Here is a 16,259-nt window from a genome sequence, read left to right on the forward strand (position 1 = left end):
GAGTCATTTTTTAGATTTGTCCAAACCATGGATCAAGTCTTCAGTAATCAGAATATAGAAAACCTATATGACCTTGCTTCCATAAAGATTGCTTATTCAAAAGTTGTTCAGTGCACTCCATATCAGACCTTAGAGATTTTTGCATATCTGTTTTCTAGTCACAATTGCAAGGCAATCGAAACAGCCCAGATGTCCATTGACAGTGAATGACTCATAAAAATGTGGTACATATCCATAATGGTATCTTACTCAATAAAAATACTGACATTATGAAATTTTACAGAAAAATGGATACAACTGGAAAATAGATGCCCTAGTTTAGGATGATAATGTCATCTCCCATATATACAGATGTTAGCCTCTAGTTTGTAGATATGTGCTTTTATGTGGGAGTAAGCGTGCGTACAGTTCAGAAAACATGAAAGGGACCCGTGAGAAAAGAAAAAAGAATTTAAAGAAGAGGGATAGTTCTAGTACTAAATAGTACACATATGGTATACAAACAAATGTTGAGAGATAAGCTGGGAGAGAATGATGAGATGATGGAGAGAATTGTGTGTGTGTGTGTGTGTGTGTGTGTGTGTGTGTGTGTGTGTGTGTGTGTGTGAAAATACCACAAAGGAAAGGGATATGATTCAGTGGTAGAGTGCTTTGCTAGAATGAATAAGGCCTTAGACTTGATTCTCAGTGGTAAAACAACAGACAAAGCAAAACAATCCCCAAACCATAAAGAAATCTTTTACATTGCATGCTAATGAAAAATGTAAACTAAAATTTTCAGATTATAGCATTTCTTTTTAACACATTCTTTTTTTAAGAGTAAAAAGTTCATTATACAAAAGAACTGTTCAGATATATATGTACAAACACTTTGGCATGTTTTCCTTTCAATTTGTTCTTGTCAAGTGAGATGAGAAAAGAAGGGAGATGAGAGGAAGAGAGAGGGGGGAAGAAGAGTTGAGAATAACTTGGTACGTATCTCCTTATTATCAGCTCGAAAGTTCTGGAACCTTTTCTTGCTGCTGTCATTGGTGGCATCACCTGCAACTGCTGCCTTATTTGAGTTCATCCTGGGTAGGTAGAATGGAAGGGGCAGGTTGATTTGGTAGCTTACCTTATTGATACCAAACACATACCTAAGGGATTGCGATTGGCCCATGGTCTTCCCTCACTGGCTCTCAGCCTGATCTGCTCTGAAACACCCTGGGCTCTTCTTTCTTTTGGGCCCTATGTGTTCATTTTGCAGCTCCACACTTAACCATTTCCTCATGGTTCAGCTAAAGTGTGACTTTCTAAATGCGTCTGTCCTACAGTTCTACTTTACACACTGCATTTTGTTTTAGTTTTCTCACCTTTGTACTCTCTGACCTTGATCTCTTGAAACCTTAGTCTAGGTTTGAATATCATCCAATGTGATAGACACTACACACGAGAAACCTTAAGATATGCTTAGTCTGAATTGATGTATGCTATAAAAATAAAAAAGCATAAAATATTACGGTAATTTTAATACTGATTATATGTCCAAATGATATTATTTTGGATATCCTAGATAAACAAAATGTATTACCAAATTGCTTTCCGTGTGTTTTATTATGGTTATGGAAGAAAATTAAATTCTATGTGTGACTTTTATTGATTTGTTTTTGCACTCCGATCTAGGTTGTACATGAGAAGAGGAGCGAGTCTACTCATACATAATGGGGTCAACACACACACACACACACACATAGACACACAGACACACAGATATACACACACACATACACATACACACACAGACACACACACACAGACACACACACACAGGCACACACACAGACGCACACACAGTCACACACACACATAGACACACACACAGATACACACATACACACACACAGACACACATACACAGACACACACACAGTCACACACACAGTCACACACACACACAGACACACACAGACACACATATACACACACAGACACATATACACACAATACAGACACACACACAGATACACACACACACAGACACACACACACAGACACACACACACACGAAACACTAACTAACTTAGTAAGTAGCTGCAAGAAGTTGACTAGAATCATGAAGTTCATACAGTAGATAGTGAAGGGAGGGTGTGGTTGGCTTTTAGTGAGGGTATGGTCAGCTTTGACTAGGGTAGAGGCAAAGGCACACATATCTAGGTACTTAGACACTTACACTGAAGGACTTGGATTTCATTTCTCACACTATTTCTTTTCCTACTGTAACTGAGTATCACAGACATTGTAGTTTATATATAATAAAGACCTGTTCAACTCCTGGCTATGAAGACTGAGAAGTCCAAGGGTTAGAGACTAACTATATCTGGAGAGGCTATCCGTGCAGGTGAAGATTCTCTGAAGACCAGGGTGGCATGTGGTGGCTAAGATGTGTCCAAGGGGCAGAGCAAAACAGGCTTTTCAGCAAAATCACTCTAGAGAAATTCAATGCTAGAACTACTGTCTAGCCCCCATAACCTAATCATGACTGGAAGATTCCATTTGGCTCTCCTTCTTATGACACCACACTGGCCATTAATTTCAATCTGAGTTTTGGTGGGGATATTCTCTTGCCATGGAGTCCCCATTCATTGTACAGTTCTGGCATGTTTGAGTCACCTGGGGAAAGATTGGCTTTGGTTTCTGACTGCACTGCCTCAGGAATTTTTGTTCAGGGTTTCTCACTATCCCATTTTATATTTCTGTGTTTTCCTTCAGACCATTCCCCCAACCCCTTCCTCTGTGACTATTTGACATATCTGTGTTGTCCTGCTAGGTTCTCAATATCATATATATTTTTGTCACTATCTTACACTTTTGGCACACTGTAAGTACGTGGATATATTTGTTGAGAGAAGCAAGCAGTTGAATGAATTAGTCTGAAGCAAAGGAGGGAGGTTGCAGCTGGACATTCCTAGGTATCATCTTCCTGAGCTCAGCTAGAATACTCTGTTGCCTTGTGTTACCAGTCTGCCCAATAACTTCACTTTACCAATCAGCTACTGCAACCCCAGATTGGGAGGCTGTCAGAACTCAGCGTCTTTCCCTCCCTGCAGCCCCTCCCAACTTCAGGTGTGTCATACTTCTATCCAGCTTTGTTTTTTTTTACACTTGAACCAATCTTTGTTTAGAAAACCAAATATTGATACAACATCAAATCAGTAACTGCAAGATTTTCTCAGATTATTTTTGACACTGTATGCTCTGCATTATGAGAAGCATTGGCTAGTAAAATGTGATCTGTTGTTCTTCTATTAAAATATTAACTAGGAAAGCACATATAAAGACTGTAGTAACACAGAGATATGAGAAAATTTTGTGTGTTATTGAAGTTAAATTTGTCCAGTTTGAGGCTAAATTCTGTTTCTTTACAGTAACACACATCTTATGCTTATCTTATATAGAATTATCCAGATCTCTACTTTAATTTTATCTTTGTTGGGACTATTTGATTTTTAATATGCCTTTTAAATATAGTGAATGAGCTTGTAGACTCTCAAATAATTTCTTTAAATCTTAATATTAGATTTATTTCTGAAGGCAAAAGTAACTGTGTATTGGAAATTCTGTTAGGATAGGAGAAAAACTATATTTCTAAACCTGTATGTTACTAGATCGGCCTACATGCTGTTTTAATTATTTGGATAGAATGAACATTTTGTCAGGTTAACTGCATACATATTTCCTTCCACATTAATTAATTTTGAATGTTTGATTTTTTATGACTAAAGTTGAAGCCAAAAAGAATTGATTTAGAAATATCAAAATTTACAGAAATTAAATGATCATCACAGGTAATAAATTACCTTTTGCTGTTAAAAAAAAGAAAAGCTATTGAGAAAGAAGACAGAGTAGGTAAAAATGTGAATTTAAAATGTGACTTTTTGGAACTAGAATTAGAAGAGGCAAAATTGTCTGTTTATGCTATAAAGTACATGACTTCATCTTTAAAATTTCCCTACAGTAGTGCATAGTGTTAATTCTATTTTTATACGTACACTGTGCATAAATTATTTAATGCTTTTAAATGATATGGTATATATGATAAAAATCTATGAAAATAACACCATATGTATATTATCCTGTATAAGTTAATATATCATATTTTCTACACTTGTACTATGTTACTATGTATACAAAACTTAGACAAAAGCTTAAGTATTATTATATGTTTTTCTTAGTTTTTAAAGTTGTGTATAACATTATTAGAGCATACAGAAATATGAATAGTATACACCATATAGCTTTCCTTCTGTTAGTTTAGTGATGCATGTGGTAGAATTAAAACTGTCCATAAGGATTAAATAACGGACTTCAATAAAGTTTTTTGTTTTGGAAATTAAAATGTAATTGCATCATTTCCCCTCAATTCTTTCTTCAACCTTTTTTTCCATTTTATTTATTTTTTAATTATTTATTTACATCCAGACATTGCTCTCTCTCCAGGTACCCTCCTGCTCGCCCCCTGGAGGGTGCCTCACCCCATCCCCCTTCCCTGGGGCCTCAAGTCTCTGAGGATTAGGCAATTTTCCCACTGAGGCCAGACCAGGCAGTCCTTTGCTATATATGGGGTTTTGGGGATAGAGGGGATGGACAGGAGAGAAACCCAGAGAACCAGGACAATGAATGGAAACATGCAGCTTCTGGTGGTGGAAAGCAGGGGGAGCCTCTAGGAACCTGGGAGGTGAGAGTCTCTCAGGGTGACCTTAGCCAAAATGTCCAACAGTGGGGAGAGGGAACTCGAGCCCACCTCCAGGAGATAGACAGGGCCCCAAGTGGAACGACATGGTTACCAACCCACAGTCAAAATTTCTGACCCAGAATTGTTTATTTCTGAAAGAACTGCAGGGACAAAAATGGAGAAGAGACTGAAGGAAAGGCAGTCTAGTGACTGACCCAACTTGGGATCCATCTCATGGGGTTCAGGGGGAGTATACGAAGGCCTGACACTGATATGCTTACAGACAGGAGCTTAGTAAGGTTGTCCTCGAAGAGGCCCATGCGACAGTCAACTGAGACAGATGCAGATACTTACTCCCAATCATTGGACCGAAATAGGAACCCCTATGGAAGAATTAGGGGAAGGATTGAAGAAGCTGAAGAGGATGGCAACCTCATAGGAAAGAACAACAATTTTAACTAACCTGGATCCCAGGGAGATCCCAGAGACTGAGCCACCAACCAGACAGCATACATGGGTTGATCCGAGCTCCCCCTTCCCTCTCCCTCTGCACATATATGCCAGATTCATTTTGAAAGGAGTCAAATTGAGCCTTGCACACTCTGCATGCTTCAAACGAAAAAGCAGTGACACAAGTTCCTGCCCCCTGCCTTGGTGGTTGGGGGAGGTGGAGAAGACAACGAGGAGGTGCACCACTAGTCTAACTTTGAGTCTGCCCAGGAAGCAGCAAACTGCAGCTTACAATGGCCCTTTCCCTGCACAACTGGGCTCCTGTGCTCCTCTCTCCTCCACTGCTACATTCTATTCTCACCTCTGCATTTTCTCCCTATTCAGGCCTCCAATCTGGCCAAGCCACACTGTTCACTGTGCTGTAGTTGTTCATTGAAGTATAACCTGCACCAGCAAAACTGTGAACAAGGTTTCACTGAGTTCTTACAGTACTAGAAGAAGGCAAATTGGGATAGAATTTGAAGCTTTTGTAGTCACTTTGAGTGCTGGCTAGTTTGGTGTCAACTTGACACAAACTAGAGTCATCAGAAAGGAAGGAGCCTTAATTGAAAAAATGCCTCCGTACACAGTCAGGCTGCAGGAAAGCCTGTAGGGCATTTTCTTTATTAGTCACTGATGTGAAAAAACTTGGCCCATTGTGGATGGTCAATTCTTGAACTGGTGGTCTTGGGTTCTATACGAAAGCAGGCTAAGCAAGCCATGGGGAGCAAGCCAGTAAGCAACTTTAAGAAAGTTATTTAACTTGATTTTGCTTTTGCCCATAGTTAAAAGGCTTTGAATATTTTACTTTTATTATAAATACATATTTCATATAATATATCCTGATTACCACTTCCCCTCCTATTACGCCTCCCAGTTCCTCCTCACCTCCCCTTCCATCTGGATCCACCCCCTTTCTGTCTTATTGGATATCTAATATGCTTCAAAGCGATAGTAGCAAAACAAACTAAAGTAAAACAAAGACAAACATGTCAGAATAGGAAAAAAATAAACAGAGGGAAAAGAGTCCCCAAAGGCACAAGAACAAATATAGATGCAGAGAACTGCTCATTTGGATGCTCAGGGATCTTATACAAACACACAACCAGAAGCCCTAATATATACACAAAGTACCTGTCAGCTAAAAAGCTAAAATTAAAAATAAGTGATAAATCTTGAGACAGAGAGAGAGATAGATAGATAGAGAGAGAGAGAGAGAGAGAGAGAGAGAGAGAGCGAGAGAGAGAGAGAAACAGTCCTGACATGACATTCTAAGACAATGAACCTTCCAAGCTGCCATTGGGTTTGCCATTGGCCATCAACTGCTGGGTATGCAGCCTGCCTTTAAGAGTAGCTTTTTTTTTCCTCAGTGAGACTCCTCTGGAGAAAATTAAAACCTCCACCTGGTGCAGACCCATGCAGGCCCTGTGCATGCTGCCTCATTCTCTGTGAATTCATATGTGTGTAGGTCCTGTTGTGTTCAAGAGGCCCAGTCTTCTTCATGTCCTTCACCCCCTCTGACTTCTATATTGTGTTTGTCCTTCCAAAGCATTCTCTGAGCCCTAAGGGGAGGGATGTGATGGAAGCATCCCATTCAGGACCAAATGTTCCAAGGTCTCTCATTGTCTACATGTAGTTTGTTTCCGTTTGCTGAATGAGAAAGCTTCTCTGATGATGGCTGAACAAGACACCAATCTATGAGTATAGTAGAATGTCATTTAGAGTCATTTTATTGCTATTTAATCTCAGGTTTTTGGTCAACCAAGCAGTGTAGGGTACAGACTCTATCTCATGCAGTGGACCTTAGGTCAAATCAGACATTTGTTGCTTATTCCCACAAGCTTTGTGCCACAGTTGCATTTAGAATATCTTACAGGCAGTACACCATTGTGATACCAAGAACATCAGCCCATAGTGATGAAGGCTTTACGTAAGCACAAGTTGACTTCTCCATTTTCAATGAGTTGTGTAGGTCTTGTTTTTGGCCTTGTCATCATTGTGGAGATATACCAATGGCCTTCACAACAGTCTCGGCTGTTTAGGGATTCCCATGGGAGAACTTTGGCCAACAACTCAATTAGATTCAACCCATTCCCACAACTGGAAAGCTTCATTTGGTTTCTAAACATATCCAGTTGGAGCTACCTCTCCCCCACTATTTGGTGATTCATTTAGATGCCCTTCATAGATGCACATGTTTAAGGAAGCTTCTGTTGTATTCAGTGTCCTCTTAAATGGGCCTTAATTTTAGCTGTCTCCTCCTTTATTTCCCACTCCTCTTTGCTTTTCTTTCCCATATGATCCTTTAGTTCCAGTACCTCCCTATCCTTTTGTAACTATTTTTGTTTGGAACATGGTACAGGAATGGAGTCATGTGAGGAGAATTCTGAGCGCTTGTGAGAATAAAGAAAGAAAGAAAAGTCTTGTGACTCTTCAGTTTCTTTAAAACACAAAATGTTTTTGGAATGTGTCTTCATGCTTTTTCCAGCTACAGTGGATAGGAATAAGTTTACTTCAGATTACTTCAGATTATTGCTTGCTATTGCTATTAAATTATCTGTTTAAACTATCCTTTATATGCCCTTATGGAAAGACATCTTTTCCTACATGTGGGTTTCCTTGTGATTGTATGCAGCTTGTACTCATGAGAACTTACATGTCATTTTAACCCTCGGAGTATAAATTGTCTGAGGCTCTAAATAAAGTTGGCTGTTGCAAGAGACTCATGTGCTTCATTTATTGGCTCGATTCTCTAAGGTTCCACAGCCTCTATAGTTGTGACATATTCTATTTCCCTTTCTTAGGGAGTTCTATCTGTCCCCAACCCTAGTCCTTTACTCTATACCTGGTCTCTACGATTCTCCTGATTGTAGCTTGGTTATCCTTCACTTAACAGCTAAAAACTACATATAAGCGAATACACACAATATTTGTCTTTCTGAATTTCCTCATATAGGATGAGTTTGTCTTTCTAGTTCCATCCATTTATCTGTGAATTTCATGATTACATTTTTTCGATGACTGAGTAATATTCTATTGTGTAAATGTATATATATTTTTATTCATTCATCTGTTGAAAGACATTTATTTAGGTTGTATTATTAATAGAGCAGCATATTAATGAATATGGTTGAGCTAGTGTCTATGTGGTAGAATAAAATATTCTTTGGGTCCAAGGGTCCAAGAGTGGTATAGCTGGATCTTGAGGTAGACTGATTCCCATCTTCCTGAGGAACTGCTACATCAGTTTACATAGTGGTTGTATGTGTTTGCACTTGTATTAGCAATGGATAATTCCCAATACTCCATATCCTCACCAGCATGATCTTAGTCATTCTGACAGGAGTAAGAGGAAATCTCAAAGTACTTTTGATTTGCATTTCCCTAATGTCTAAGGATGCTGGACATTTTTAAACTGTTTCTCAGCCATTTGAGTTTCCTTGTTTGAGAAATCTCATTTTATATCTGTATGCCATTTTTAAGTTGGACTATTTATTTTCTTCTGACATTGTCATATATTTTGGATATTAGCCCTCTCTCAGATGTGAAGTTGGTAAAAGTCTTTTGACATTTTGTAGGATGCCTCTTTGTCAGAAGAAGGATGATGGTGTCTTTGGCTCTGAGAAAGCTTTTCTATTTCAAAAAGTCACACTTATTAATTGTTGAAATTAGTGCCCATGCTGAAGGTGTTCTGTTCAAAAAGTTTTTTGTTCTTTTCATATCTTTGTTTGTTTTGTTTTTGTGCCAATGAGTTCAAGGTATTCCCCACTTTTTCTTCCATCAGATTCAGTGTATTTGGTTTTAGTTTGAGGTCTTTCATAGATTTGGAGTGGAGATTTGTGCAGGGTAATAAGTACAGGTCTACTTGCCTTCGTCTACATGCAGTTACCCAGTTTGACATGCTAAATTTGTTGAAGATGCCTTCTTTTTCCAGTGTGTATTTCAGATTTTTTTTTAAATCAGGAGTTCATATGTGCAGTTTTATGTCTGGGTATTCAGTTGGATTCTCTTGATTAATATACTTGTTTTGGTGGTGGTGCCACGGTCTTTGCATTACTTTAGTTCTGTAGTACAATTTGAAGTCAGGAATGGTGGTACCTCAAGCAGTTCTTTTACAGTTAAGGATTGTTGTGCATATAGCGGTGTGTGTGTGTGTGCGCGCGCGCACGCGTGTGCGTGTTTCCATAGGAAAGTGAAAATTGTACTTACATGATCTGTGAAGAATTTTGTTGGGGATTTGATGAGAATTGCCTTGAATCTGTAGATTGCTTTTGGAAGGATTGCCACGTTTGCTATTTTAATTCTACTGATCCATGAGCAAGCAAGATCCTTTCATCTTCTAATATTTTCTTAAATTAAAAAAAAATTATACCAATTATTTTACTGGTCTAGCTAAGACGTCAAGTACTGCAATGAATAGTCAGGGAGAGAGTGAAAAACCTGTCTTCTTTCTAATTTTAGTGGGATTGCTTTGACTTTAAATTGGTGTTGACTACAGGTTTTCTACAGAGTGCCTTTGTTATGTTAAGGTAGGTCCCTTGTATCCCTAGTCTCCCCAGGACTTTTATCATGAAAGAGTATTGGATTTTATCAAAGGCCTTTCTGCATCTAACTAGATGATTATGTGGTCTTTGTTTTTCAGTTTGTTTAAATGGTAGATTAATTTTGAACTATTCCTGCATCTCTGAAATAAAGCCTTCTTGATCATAGTGGATTATCTTCTTTTTGTGTTCTTAGATTCAGTATGCAAGAATTTTATTGGAAAGTTTCATATCTATATTTATATGGGATATTGGTCTATAATTGTCTTTTATGTTGCTCAATCTTTTTGGTGGTTTGGGTATCAGAGTAACTGTAGCTTTATAAAATAATTTGAGCAATGTTTTTTCTGATATCAAATTATTAAATCTAGATATTTTGTGGAATAATTTGAGGATTATTGACATTAATACTTCTTTGAAAGTCTGATAGAATTCTGGCCTGAAACCATCCTGACCTGGGCTTTTGTTTGTTTGTTTTTGTTTTTGAGACTTTTAATAACTGCTTCTGTTTGACTAGTGGTCATAGGTCTAATTATTTGATCTTGATTTAATTTTGATAAGGGGCACCTATGGGGAAAATTATCCATTTCTTTTAGATTTTTCCAATTTGCTAGAGCACAGGTTTTTAAAGTATGTCCTTATGCTTCTCTGAATCTCCTCAGTGTCTATTGTTGTGTCTTCCATTTTTGTTTCTGGTTTTGTCAATTTAGGTATTCTCTCTCCACCTTCTAGCTTTGCATTATGATTTTGTATTTTTTAAAAATTGTTTCTGTTTTATTGATTTCTAGACATCTGGGTTTAGGATGATTGAAATTCTAGGTGCTGATATCTGGTCTTATCTTTGTTGGGTAGGTGTTTTCTTTCTCAGCTTTTATTGCCCTAACTTGTTCATAGGAGAGTGTAGTGGGCATGTTGGCCTGGTAAGAAATTCTTCCGGAATCCTGAAAGATGTTTCTGGTGCTTCTGAATAGAGATTGTGTTTCTCTATATTAAGAATTGACATTTGAGAATAGAGATGGACTAGGAGGATATGTCTGAGGGTCACAGAAAGGAGGAAAGCAGGGTAAAAAATGAATGAACTTGCTAGCAAAGCTAGGGCAAGCAGGCAAAGAGCAAAAGATTTCTTTTTCCATGTCTTTATGTAGCTCTCCAGCAGAATGTAAGGGCCATATAAAAGGGATATGCTTTTTACCTCAAAGGTCCAGATCAGAAATGGATTTGTCTACTTCAAATTTAACAAAACAACCCAGAGCCCCTCCAATTTTGGATTTTAGTTAATTCCAGATGTAGTCAAGATAACAACCAAGAATATCGATCACAAATACAAAAACATGAATCATGGTCTTATAATGAATATCTGAATGTTGCATAACAAGAATACCTGGGCAAGGTATTCTGGATTTGAAAATTATTGAGTGGCCTTTGTAGTTTTATATTCTAAAAAATGTACCTTCATGCTTTAGTCAAAAATCTTTAATAAAAAATATAATAGATAATGGCAATAATTTTCATTGGTAGAGCTATAGTAATAGATGTAAGTGCACCAAATGCTATACATAAATTAATCCTGCTTAATTTTTAAATATATGAAGTAGACATTGTTAGTATGTTTACTTTATGGTTGAGGAAATACTGAAGCTTACAGCAGTTAAATCATTCACCAAGGATCAAATAGCTGGAGGAATCTAGTGTTAATCTATAGTTTATATGTATATACACATATACATGAATATACCTTGTATATGAGTGTAGAGTTTGTAAAAATGAATGTATTGCCTTAGTTCAATGGTTCAGAGAATGACATGTAGTTCCCAAGGGCTATGTTTTGAACTCCAAGCTGTTGTAATGATAATTGAAGATATTTCCTTCTCTACTGTGTTGACATTTGCCTTGATGTCACAAAAGTGGTGCTTAGAAAGTTGTTAAGTCGGAGCAGAGTACTAATAGTCACTGAAGGCCTCATGTTCTCTACCCACCATGTACACTCCCAATACACATTCCAGTTATACTCAGTTCCTTGATGAAGTATTACAATGTAGAAACACTAATTTAAGTATTAAACTTATGTTAAACTTTGATGGTTATTTTGTTTAAAAAAATAAAGACAGGTGATCTGGTGGTTGGGCAAAGGATGTACTAGAGTATTTTGGCATCTTAAGGCATTCACTTTTGCAGACTTTTGCCTTTCATTTTCATCTAATTTCATAAACTGATCTCAATAAATTCAAGAATCAACATAAAGCACAGTCCTACCCTGAAAGTTCCTATCAGGAATCACCAGAAAGGCTAGAATATAGAAATACAGTAAAACTAGACTCCTTTTAAAATCATGAATAACTTATATAGTTCTATTAACTATGCAGGGAAATCTAACTCTTCAGGCTGACTCCTAAAGGAGTGTGTTCTTTTATTTCATGCTCCCCAGTGTTTATTTTGGTTAACTTTGTTGTTAAGTACTAAGCAGCTGGTTTTGAAAGCTGAAATCTAACACTCAACAACAGACTGAAGAGAGGACTGCTGTTTGCTATTCGTAGCACATCTCTATTCAATGATAGATCTTGCTTTAAATTTTAATGTGACACTTCATAAATAAATAGGGGAAGCAGTATAATTATCTCAAACATGCACACTTGCCTGAGCAATAGTTTAACATATGCAGCCCAGCTGGAATCTATATAAAGACTATCTTTAAAATATTAATGTGGCACCCCATATGTGGAAAAGTAACCATTATCAAGTTAAGTCTGTAGTCCTTCCTCTGTTGGTTAGAAATTAATTTAAAATGAAGCCAATGGGAATCTTTGATACATAGTATTAAAAAAAAAGAACCAAAACCAATCAAATCTGTATTCTGTTTGCTTAACCCCAAGTAATGCTCCTCATGCAAGGTGGGCAAAAGTGAAGTTACTGATCATTCAACTCAGTTCATTATAGCACATTTGTCCAAATAAAAACCTCTCAACGTTATGTTAAACAATTAAAAAGCAGTACACTTAAAAAGATGTTACTAGTGGTTTTTTTTTGTTTTTCTTTTTGCTTTTCTTTCTTTTGTTTTTGTTTTGTTCTGTTTTGCAAACTACCTGAGTCATCTTTGTTCTCTTGTTCCTCGTTTTCTCTCTGCATTAATACATCATCTGACAACTGGACCAAATCTCTTAGTCAGTGCAGTGGGCGTTGATGGAGAAGGAAGTTGTACACCCTAATTATTTGACCTTGTCTATGTTGAGTGGTCTAAAGTATGAACCAAACCAGGACTGTCCAACTCCTATGTGTAGAGTTTTGAAATTCAAGTTGTGAAAAGAGTTCCTTTTCCTTTTCTAGGTATGTGAGTCTGTGAGTCTGTGAGTCTGTGAGTCTGTGAGTCTGTGAGTCTAGGTCTGTGAAAGCAGACAAGCCCAGAGCTGTATTGTTTGCCATACAGAGACAATGGTGGAGGGATGTGAGCTGATGGGAGTATACAATTTAAACCATACACACAAAAAGCTTTGAGGCCTTGGGTTCGGCCCCAGAGGTCAGGTCAACTTTTATCTTTTTGGCAGATGGATTATATGAGTCACTAAATTTCCCACTGTTCACTTTAGTTGATTCCACTGAGGAGTCAGTCACTTGAACCAGGAAGCCATGACCGATACATTCTATTAATACATCAACAGTTAAAAACAAATAAGATTCAACTACCTCAAATAAATCCAGATAGGCTCTTCATATATCTTACTATTTTTCTACTTATTTTAATTAAGTTTACTTTTCTTTGGGAGGGAAAAAAATAAAGAAGTTTTTCATAAGACTCAGGTGTTCCGTTAACTGTTGTCATTCCCAATTGTGACTTTTTTCAATGTAAAAGCCAGCCAGCATTTTATTCAACTCAGTCTCTGAAAAGGACCTCCCTAGTAGGCAATCAGGGCTGTCAAAGATAAATATTGCTCTGCTGATGTAAAAGGGAATTTACATCTGAATATTATGCTTCTAGCTGCCAGAAGCATTTGTCAGGATGTTCTCTTTAAATCCTATCACCCTAAAGCAGCAGTGTCATCTGCCACTGCCTGTAGCCATTCCTATGCAGCAACATTAAGAACAAACTTAATTGACAGTCAGTAGAAACCCAAGGGCAGCTCACATGATCAATTATCTAAATACGCTGGCGGTTACCAAAGAGAATGGAGGGAGTTCATGAATCTCGTATAACAAGATTCTAATGTAAAAAGAGATTTTTGTTCTTTGGTGGCATCCAGCTACCACCTGAACCTGAGTTATTTTTATCTCCAATATATATTAAATGAGAGTTCAATAAGCTTTCCCAGGCTTGAAGTCTTGAGGACTTTATGGTACAAACTAATCCTAAATAGACTTGCTAATATTGAGTGATATTTCTTATCTGCCAGTTCTCTTCTGAGTATCACTTTTCTGATAGAAGGTTCTCAAAGGCACCAATCCTACTTTTTTCATAGGCTGGATTTCTGCTGTCACAGTTATACTTTTGGAAAGGGAAAAGACTTGATGGTAGAGATTGAATTTCAGCAATTTTTTTTTCTGAGACTTCAAAGATGAGTTAGTATCAAGTTTGTTTAATGAAGTAATTTGTACTAGAGATAATTAATTTGGTTTAGCCTATTAGATCATTTTCAGAAAAAAAAAGGTTACATTTTCTGAGCAGAGCTTGTATTTTATATGAAGAATGGGGAATAGCCTTCCCTCCCACCAGGACTGAGGCTGAATCAAGGGCCTCTTATACACTAAGCATGTACTCTACCCTGATCTATCCCAGCCCTTTGTTACTAATGAGACAGGATCCTTATAAGTTACCCAAACTGGCCTTAACCTTGTGATCTTCCTGCCTCACCTGCTACAGCTGTACCTTGGTATAGAAGATAGGCTTTGGAGTATACAGCCAGTCTGCTGAATTTGAGTCATGACTCTGCTCTTTCCCAGCTATGGTACTCTTAGGGAAATGCTTTTCAACATGGATTTGGAATGTTACCCAAAGGTTTAGTCCTCAGCTTGACACTGTTGGGAGATGGTCAGTGATTTACAAGGTAGGGAATAGTTGAACGTTCATGCCATTGGATCTCTGCCCTTGAAGGGGGTTGCGGGATTCAATTTTCATTCTGTCTTGGTTTATGTTTGGGTGCAATGATAAACAACATGCCCAAAAGTAACTTGGAAAGAAAAATGAATTATTTAACCTTATAGTTTATATTCCATCATTGAAGGAAGCCAAAGTAGAGACTTAAGGCAGGCTCTTAGAGCAGAAACTACAGACGAATGCCGTTTACTGGATTGCTTTCTCTGCCTTGCTCAGCTACGTTTTTCTTTTTCCCCTATAGCCCGGGGTCATGTGCCTAGAGATGGTATGTCCAGTTGACAAGCAAGATTAGCTAACATATATCTTCTTCCTTTTCTTCCAGATCCTCAGTCACCCTGGAATGGCTTTATTCTACTACGTACTCCCTTGCTACAGGTCCAAAACCAAGGGGTGATTGATCAGAGACTGGAGCTTTCAAAACTGTGAGTCAAATTAAACCTTTTCTCTTTATATACTGATTATCTCAGGCACTTAATACTCTAACAGAAAGCTGATTAGCATTCTCCTTCATAAGGTTGTTCTCAAAATGACAAGATAATGTTTCAAAAGGGCTTAGCTTATAGTAAACATTTAATGCTTTGTGTTAAAGAACGAATTCAATTACAAACATTGTCTAGATTGATGTATATTCACTGATGAAAACTCATCTTGGAATTAAAATGGTTAGGGACCTGCAAATTCTATAAAATATAAAGACACTTTAAAAAGGCTTATTTATAAAACAGCAAAGATTTCCCCTCACTATCACTATTTGTGGGTCTCAGAGGCACTGATAAACTATTTCGATTTTCTATTTCTGATAGTTTAACAGAACTGTTGCTGTGTATAAAAAGTATGTATTTATTTTTGAAGAATACCAAAACAACTTTGGAGAAAGCAAAACCATTTTTTTCATATTTTGTACATACATTATTTTTGTCAATATTTTTTTATTATTTTTAGTGTATGAGGTGTGTGTGTGTGTGTGTGTGTGTGTGTGTGTGTGTGTGTCTGTCTGTCTGTCTGTCTGTCTGTCTGCGTATACACACAGGTGTCTACTGAAGCTAGAAGCTTCACATCTCCTTGGAGCTGGAGTTATAGGTAGTTGTGAGGTGTCTACCATGGGTTCTAGGAAACAAACTCAGGTTCGCTGCAGGAACAGTACATGCTTTCAACAGCTCGGCCCTCTGCAGGCTGCCCCTGTATTTATAATCTCATTACCTGTCATATTCTAGGCCTGTGAGAGTTTCTGTGGACCAAGATGGCATAAACTTTGTTTTTGAGAAGCTTACAGTCTTGGAGAGCTGTTAAGTCAAACATATGTAAAGTTACAAACATTCGTGAGAGAATGAGAAAAGGAAATTCTCAAATTCATATGGAATAACAAAAAACCCAGGATAGCGAAAACTATTCTCAACAATAAAAGAACCTCTGGAGGAATCACCATTCCTGACCT

This window comes from Grammomys surdaster, unplaced genomic scaffold (genome assembly GCF_004785775.1).
Source record: "Grammomys surdaster isolate TR1022 unplaced genomic scaffold, NIH_TR_1.0 188, whole genome shotgun sequence".
Lineage (NCBI taxonomy): Eukaryota > Metazoa > Chordata > Mammalia > Rodentia > Muridae > Grammomys > Grammomys surdaster.